The 8,913-nt window shown below is 34.0% G+C and overlaps 1 long non-coding RNA gene across 1 annotated transcript; it reads left to right on the plus strand.

The window, feature by feature from the left end:
* Positions 1-505: 505 nt before the first annotated feature.
* LOC140148122 (uncharacterized) lies at positions 506-8,697 on the plus strand. The gene is made up of 3 exons (XR_011858446.1): positions 506-667; positions 2,198-2,266; positions 4,157-8,697. It is a non-coding gene; the product is annotated as an uncharacterized lncRNA (long non-coding RNA).
* The last annotated feature ends 216 nt before the right edge of the window (positions 8,698-8,913 follow it).

Raw genomic sequence — 8,913 nt, forward strand, 5'->3', positions numbered from 1 at the left:
GAGAGGTGTGGCATGATCATACTTTTTTGCCTTGAACGATAGTGGTTATGATGTATTATTGCTTGCTTATATAATAATGTAGTATAACTGATCTATTGCTGATATTGGTGTTAATGAAGTAGCTTTTTATCTGGAAGCTACTGCTGATATCGGTAGAGAAAATTGGATTTTCACTGCTTATACATATTCAAAAGACGTTTTATGACAAAAATATTATAAATATTTCCTTATATTATCGATATAGTGTAAATTGCGATTCCAGGTTGATGAAAATAATTATATCCTTGACCAAATTTATTGGAATACTTTACTTGATATAATATGTTTGTTCATGTGTCTACATTGCTATAACACTCACTCATACAAGTCCAAGTCAATGTAATTACCAAAATTATACCTTTTCTCTCAGTCATTATTGATTCGATAGGGCGTGACCAACCAATGTGCGGTATTTGAGACTGGTATTCTTAATGAACGGTTAATAATTCAACCACTTGTTGTTGGAAGCATGCCATTGGTTCTTACTGCTTCTTTGCATCGAAACACTCACCATAGAAGCACGTTACTTTTCTAGATTCTTTCAACTCGCTTGCTCACTCGATCGGATTTTACTCCGGAATAACTGTTTCTTAAAACCTAGAGAGTTCTTAACCCAACCCAAAATACGGTAAGTTCTGTTCTGTTGTTTGTTTGTTTGTTTGTTTGTTATGCGATATTTAGCATTGCTAAGTATTTTTGTTAATACAATTTTGTAGCAAATTTTGTTTGAAATGTAATACTCTCATTTCAACATTATACCTGTTGCTTTTGAAGTCGTGCATATCGGACATTCCAGTTGAAATTCATACACCCCTTATAGAAGGCACGACCTTAATCTCCCACATAGGGGTGTAGATTTCAAACGGAGTCACCCATTTATGTAATTGAAATTCCCACTCCCTGTGTGGACGATCAAGGTCATGTCTTCTAAAAGGGGTATATGAATTTCGGTTGTACATAGCTAGACATGTTGAATTTAAGAACCGCGCTTGGTAATACATGTACATGGTTCTTCTTTTGTTTTATTCAATATTGTTATATAGTTACTATATATCTCTCGTTAATATTTGGGGGAGGGGAAATGGGTGTGGTTTCCTGGACCAGAAAATAACAACAAAAATAAATCAAAATAAAACAAATTATGCCATCTTTTACAATTAATTTGTGTACTCTACAAGGTATCATCAATGCACAAAGACGTTTTTAATTTGAAACAAACAGAAAAGGAAAAAATAGTTTGATTGTTTGAATATAAATATTAAAATAATAGACATCTCCCGGGACATCTCCTTCGATAAATAGCAGCAGATACTTTGTTATGTCATCATTGGCGTATCCAGGCAAGAGAAAGCCCCCTCCTTTTTTTAGGATGCTGGTCGCCGTCATTTTTAGATTTTAAGGCGCAGTAGCGTCATAGGGACACGGGGGGCACGTGCCCAATGCGTTTTCTGGCCCATTTTCGTCAAATTTGTTGGTGCAAATTGCCTTGCCCCGAGGCCACTGTACTGAGTAGCATTAAAAGTAAATGGCAGTGCAATATCTGATGTGTTATATAGGCCTATTTAATATCGATATGTACTTTACCCTACTTTTGGCATATCGTCAGCCTGCTACGCTAAATGCTAAATTTTGATTTCTGAGTAATAAACCCATAATTAATCAAATTTCCAGCTTATTTCAAAAATATGGCTGGAAATTCGATTAATTATGGGTTTATTACTCAGAAATCAAAACTGCAAATGAGAAACATGTAAAAATGACTTAGGCATTTAGCGTAGCAGGCTGACGATATGGCTTACTTTTGATCCCAACGAAACTGAATTCCTTTTAGATGTCAACCTTTAAAGGCTCATTCAGTGATCCCAGCGAAAATGTATTACAAAAATAAATAAAATTGTGTATAAATTAAGGCTTATGTTAGCACGTCTATATATCACACTAACAAATGTGTCAAAAACGGAATTTTGATGATTTTTACGATTCTCCGGATGAGAAAATCACTGATTTAATTGCGATAAAACAATTCTTTAAAAAAGCATAAAACCCCGATGATCTATTACAATTGGATCTAAAAAAAGTAAAAAGAATTTATTTGAAAGGTAAACTAATTCCTGTTTTACAATAAATTGTTTCACGAACTTTTGATTTTTTTTTACAGAAATGAATGGACTCCATGTACTCACCGCTGTGGTTTTAAGCGTATTCTTATATGCAACACTGTTAGCAGGTAGGCCTATACGTGGTTGTCATTTTGTAATATCTATGACCCACTTCGACTAAAATAGAGAACAAATCTTATTTTGGTCATTTTCAGTTTTTAGTACAGCAAAATCATTAGCAAATAAGCTTTAAAATTAAATTAAATTAAATTTACAGTTTTTCATTGTGAATAACTTTAAGGGAACTTTTGCTTAATTGTCAATTGTCTAATTATCGTTCTGAATGATTGGCCAATAAGATGTTACTTATGAATTGATAACGAGTTGCATAATTTGGCTGTTAATTATCGATTAAAAATCCCAAATCAGTTCTTTCGTGCATTTAAAAGCAAACATATTTTAACAGCCACCCAATATAATAACCAAATTTGAGATGTATAAAAAACCTTTTATTGGAATGTAATCTTTTAAAGCTTGTAACTAGAAAACATTTGTAAAACGTCTTCATCATCATCATGATAGATGTTTCTCAACCGTATCAAAAGACCGACTCATGCTTTTTATTTGTTCATGCGTAAATGATTGCAAAATGCTAATTATTCCAAGATAATTAATTGGACTTCTGTTGTACATACTCATATATACTCATCTCTGCCTTGGCATTGATCGAAACATTTGTCTGGTTTCTGACTCAGACAATTAGTCGATAAAACAATGATTCACCTGTGCAAGTCAGTTTAAAGACAAGTACGTTGCTCTGCTGTCTACCGTAGATAGCACAATATGTTATCGTTAGCACTGCGAATGCAACACAGTACACAGTACAATGAAAGTACGCCATCTATATAGACAGGCGTATAAAGATGCAAATAAATTATGGAATAAGAAAACACCATGAAAACCTTTTTTATGAAACACCTGTTTGTTCAAGCGAAATGTCCTTTTCACGGTCTAACTTTAATAAAAAGCAAACAAATTCTAGCTCATGCCCTTAAAAAACATAATTGGTCTTAACGCTGGAATTATGGAAACTCAAGTAGGTTTATAGAAAAGTAGGCATATTTAGAATGGCAATCACTTAGCAAAACCATCTGTGAAATTTTGGTAAAACTGCCCACTTTGGGAGAAAATCCAAAAATGTGTTTTTGACCATAATTTTGTTTTCATCTTGTTAAAATATAAAATCAAAAAATGTCTCAGAAAATATTTTTTAAACTTTTTTTTTATTTTTACCAATTTTTTAAACTAAATTCAGCATTTTTTAACCACTTTTGGTGAACATTTGTGATAAAATATAGTTACCCAAAATTCATTTTATACAATTAGCCTATATCTTATATCTGAAAATTAATATACAAAAAAATTACAGCAGATTTTTTTGCTATGTTGTCAAAAATGTTGGTTTTTTTTAAATTTTCTCCAAAATTGAGCTTTTTTTTACCAACATTTGACTTCACAGATGGATTCGTCAAGTGTTTGCCATTCTAAATGTGCCAACTTTTATAATTTCCATAATTCCAGGGTTGAGACCAACCTTAGTCTTGTTTTATCAAAAATTTCTTGCAATTAGAAATGTCTTTAGCTATACTAACATGATAGAACCACATGTGCTGCTTGCCTAAAAACACAATATAAGACATGTCCTGTGAAGCTGGATTTGAGACTCACAGGTTACGTCTTGCAACACATCTTCACACAAAGTTATTTCTTCCGAAATATCGAGACAACTCATGAGTAGGTGTCTGCTAGTTACGACATGACTTACTGGAACTTGGACATGTCCCAACTGAGACGTCTATCAGATTGCATCTACGTACGACTAAGACATGGCGTAGTTTAAAAATTTTATGTCGTTGAAGACATGTCTCTTCACAAGACAGAATTGCCAAAAACTTACACAGTGAACCATTCCATGTCTTGAATGTGTTTATAATATGCATCATGTCTTTCTTCTACAGCCCAAACGACAGCCCCAATGACCACCATGGACATGACCACCGACATGAACATGACCAATAGCAACACTACGGATATTGATACTAGTGATGCAATGGAGGTGTCCTTCTGTCTCAGTCTAGTCCTAGCTGGGATGACTGCAGCGATTGGAGCAGTAGCCAACTAAACTTCAACCTCACCAAGAACCATTATCAGAGGCGTAACCATGATGGAGTCGACTGGGCAGAATGGCCCTTGGAAGTGGTAAAATTGGAACAAAAATAATGAAGGTTATTGCTAAATCGGAGTTCTTTTGGACCAATGTTTTCTCTCCAACCGGGACACAGATCAACTAGAGATTTGCTCCCTTGGAACGACCATACTGGTTACGCACCTGACCAAACTTGCAGTAATTAAACTAAATACATTCATTGGGGTTGGACGCTCTTCAAAACTTTTATTCTGGTATGGTTGTAAGGTGGCAAAATTGTCATAAGTAAGAACTTAAGAAACTTTTTTATGCATCACTTTGGCTTCTGTAAATAGGAACTTTAATTCTTTTCAAACAGCGGAAATGAAGTGCTGATGTACTAACCTGATGAAGGTGGGATGAATGAAATATTATGTAACACTTTCTTTAAAATTGTCTGTATTTGTACAGGAAAGAGTAGACTGTTATTGCATAGTTTGGTCGTGCCTTTGAACGAAAAAGAGAGCATTCAAATTGGTGTGCCTTAAATATTGTTAACAAATGTAAATCCTAAAAAGTTGATAAATCGTACCTGTGAGCTGTAATGGGTAATGTGCCTTAGATAAAAACAATGGTAATGTTTACTTCATACATTAATTATATAACTATAATATGACAAATATTTTGAACCTGGCATTTCCTAATTGTCTGACATGTAGATGGACTTATCATGACAAACAAAATCGAGTGGTATATAAAAAAGGAAGAACAATTGCAATATTTCAGAATGCAATTTTTAAATAAATCAAGTATTTTGTGCCTTAATTATATGAGATAAAATTTATTGGGAATATCATATTTTACACAAAAACTCATATTCGGTTTGTGCATAATCCAACGCAGTTAAGTATGTGTTTGTGAAATACAATTTTGTTAAAATAATTAAAGATTTGAAATAAAATTGATAGCCTTTCAAAATTATGTCAAGAAAATTGTCAAAATTGTCAAGAGCCATCCATCTTATGATTGGTTGTAGATTGTTACCACTACTTGTATATGTTTGAGTTGAGTGAAAATATTATTAATATAGGTCAGCCTTTACAAAAATTGATACAAATCAAGTTCTACACTCAAATGGGTGTTAGTCTAGTGGGAATGTGGGATATTATTTTGCATCAATTAATTTTGCCATCATCATGTTTATAGAATAAAAAGGTTCTTTTTTGTAAAAAATTCAAAATACCAAATTGTATGGTCTTATAATTGTGATACAAATTTTTCTGAGAAAAAAAACCCTTACAAATTGACTAACACCAAAGTACAACTTGGTTAAAACTGACTGACCTAATATAATACTAGACAAGATGTATGTATAATGTGAAAAAATTGTAAAACATTGCACCATTCCAAAGCAATTTGGGGAAAGCACTGATCTGCTGTATTATAAAATGAGAGTACAAAAAAAATGAACGTTCAACGGCATAGTTGGTTAACTTCTGTTACAAAGTATACCTCAACATTTTGAGGTCTTTGTAGTTGTTAGTATATAGTACAATACTAGCTGTGCAGTGGATGCTGTCATCTTTTAGAATATAACTTTGGTAGAACTTTAGAGCTCAAGGTTTTCTTGATGAAGTCACACTAAATTTGGATTTATTTGTTGTTGTATTTATCATGCATGTCCATGACTTTGGTACTTTTAAAGTAATGTAGGCCTAGTAAGCTTACCATTAGGTTTCACTGTCTGAACAGAATTGATCATGTCTCACCTCCTTTTTCAACCAAATCGACGGTAATAACTCTTATAGTGAGGGATCAACATTTAGCCACAAATTGCCTCAGGCAAAACTCACTTCCTGAGAACTAAATACCAGACAAGGTCATTTTTATGTAACTCATTGACCCATTTGTGTCATATACTGCCTCTAGCTATAATGACAGCCTGGTGATCTGGTCAAGTCATTGACAGATACTAACCTCAGGAGGTTTTTTGATTTTTGATCAATTCTCTTCATGTAGTGAAACCTAATGCATAAGATATGCTCTCACAGGTAACAGTGCAGTATCTCATTGATTGATTCCTAGCACATACTGCCCTTTACTTTGAGATACAAAATATCTACTTCCAAATATAAAAATGCAGTATATCCTAATTACCACTACCAGATGCCTATTGCTGCTGCCCCAAGTGTACACTACTGTGCAGCTATTTCATTGGTACTCTAGAGTACCTGTGTGGGTACTCTAGAGTACACAAATCGAAATCACACATACAGTATAATACACTGGTGCTGAGTAGCTACAAAGAAGCTGTGCCCCAAGCAGTGTACCTATGGGTCAGCAGCAACAGAAATCTGTTAATCACACTTTTATACTGCATTTTAACTTTGAAAGCATACTGATTCAAAACCACCTGTCACTCAAGTAAGAAGGCGGTATCTATCTTAGGATGTCTTTACAGATACTGTTTTGTACTTAGGAGGGAAACTATTTTGTTAGTAGTATAAGTTTGTTTGAAATGACAATGTAAATGTTAGTGTCTGTTGACAGTTTGATTCCGTTTGCTCTCCACACAAACCATGTGACAATGATAGCATTACAAACCCTCTTTCCCACAACATCATCGAGCACGGCTTTCAATATGTTAATCGGCTACTTAATATTCATGAGTCGTGACCATCAGTGAATATAGTCATATAGAGTGACCTATATACACCACAGGGCCCTGTCTAGTCCTATTTTTAGTATAGAACTCAGAGCCTAAAGTTTCTGGATGTACCTTTCTTGTATCATATCTTTATAGCCAATCAGAAATGGTGTTATGTTACAATTGGCAGACGGAATTGTGTGAAGTGAGTGGAATCAAACCAGCGGTGGGGGAGACTATATAAATGTGTAGAGATGAATGAAAGTCAGTTTATAATTGGTTTGGCAATATAGTTAGTCACATGTCTGTCATACTTCTTTAATAATGCACAAGTTGGTGACTAATTTGTTCTTTTCTTTTTTAAGGACAACTTGAGTCATATTAATGGATTATTGATTTGTATTCCAAAATATCAGTTGAGTGATATTTAATAAATAATTATTACCTTATGAAATTATAGCTAACATCTGATGTACCCACATTCATTACTCATATTTGCATGACTCCTTAGATAGATAACAAAAGACCATTCTGTTGATTTGTACATTCCTATTGTGAAGCATACTGATTTATGACAGAACCAGTGGCCTAGCCAGCACTTTTTCAGAGGGTGGGCAAAGAGCTGCAAAGGGGAGGCAAGACAACTTTTAAGAGGGATAGGGGGGAAGAAAGGGGCAAGACTTCTCACAAGGGGGAAGCTGTCCCCTTTGCCCCCCTGGCTACACCACTGGACAGAATAGATCTCAAATAGATACCATGCATGTAAGCCTTTACATCTTGTGTTTCTAGTGACCAGAGACCATTCTACATGCAGAAAGTTTCCCATTTAATGGGATTTTATGAAGATATTATACACTGAATTTTTAAGATTGAATCTATGATATTATTGTTTAATTCAACCCTAAATCGTGTAACAGATAAAGATAATAAAATTCCAAATTCATTATATCTGTGATCATCATCTTCTGCAAGGCTGGAATACAAATATCCATGCAACTTTTTTTAAGAAGTTGTACATAAAATATTCAATTTTGAGAATTCATATGAAATTCTGAATGTAAGGCAAAAAAACTTTCTATGAGCGGATGGACTTGCAAAATAGGGTCCGATGGTTACTATTTTGATTATTTTTCTGGAAGAGGCTACATGTCTCTCAAATATCACTGTAAAGCTTATAAAATCAGGATAATTTGTCACAAAATATTTTGAAAAAATAAAAATACCAATAAAGTAGCTGCACAGCTGTGAACCTCTGAGGTTAGGAATAGGAATCTGGTAGCGATACATTTGAAAATATTATTATGTGGTGTTTTTTTTGTAAATGATAGATTTGCACATATACCTTTGCCAAATTATGCACCCTTAAAATTTATTAAACTAATAGCTCAGCGGCTAAAAGACATATGTCCATTAGCTGTGTGTATGAATCAAAGAGATTAGACCAAAGATTACCGACTCAAAATTCCACTGTGGAGATATGTCTTTGTGCCACTGAGTCATCAAAATGTACCCTACTCAATTGAAAAGGAGATGGTTAACTTTATTGTGGGTTTAGTGTGTGACCTATGACCTGGGACCGAGACAAATTGGTCCCAGCCAAAATTGTAGTTAAATTTAAGTATGACTAAGTTGTATTAATATCAAAAATACTTGTTTTCTTACTCCCTTCTCGAAAAAACTTAATTATGATATGTTTTGAGTGTTTTTACAAGTTAATAAAAGCAATAGTGTGACTAACACGTCTGTGTCAATTGTATTGATTTGTTTAACCAAATTGGGATATTCTATTTAAAATCTGCACTACCCCTGTGGAAGATTATGGAAATATCTTCCACAGGGGGAGTATGAATTTCAAATGGAATGGACACATTAGGCAGTTCCATTAAAATTCCATATACCCTCTGAGAGAGATTCAACCTGAATCTTCCACAGAGGGAGGATGA

The sequence above is a fragment of the Amphiura filiformis genome, chromosome 3, assembly GCF_039555335.1.
Source record: "Amphiura filiformis chromosome 3, Afil_fr2py, whole genome shotgun sequence".
Taxonomy (NCBI): domain Eukaryota; kingdom Metazoa; phylum Echinodermata; class Ophiuroidea; order Amphilepidida; family Amphiuridae; genus Amphiura; species Amphiura filiformis.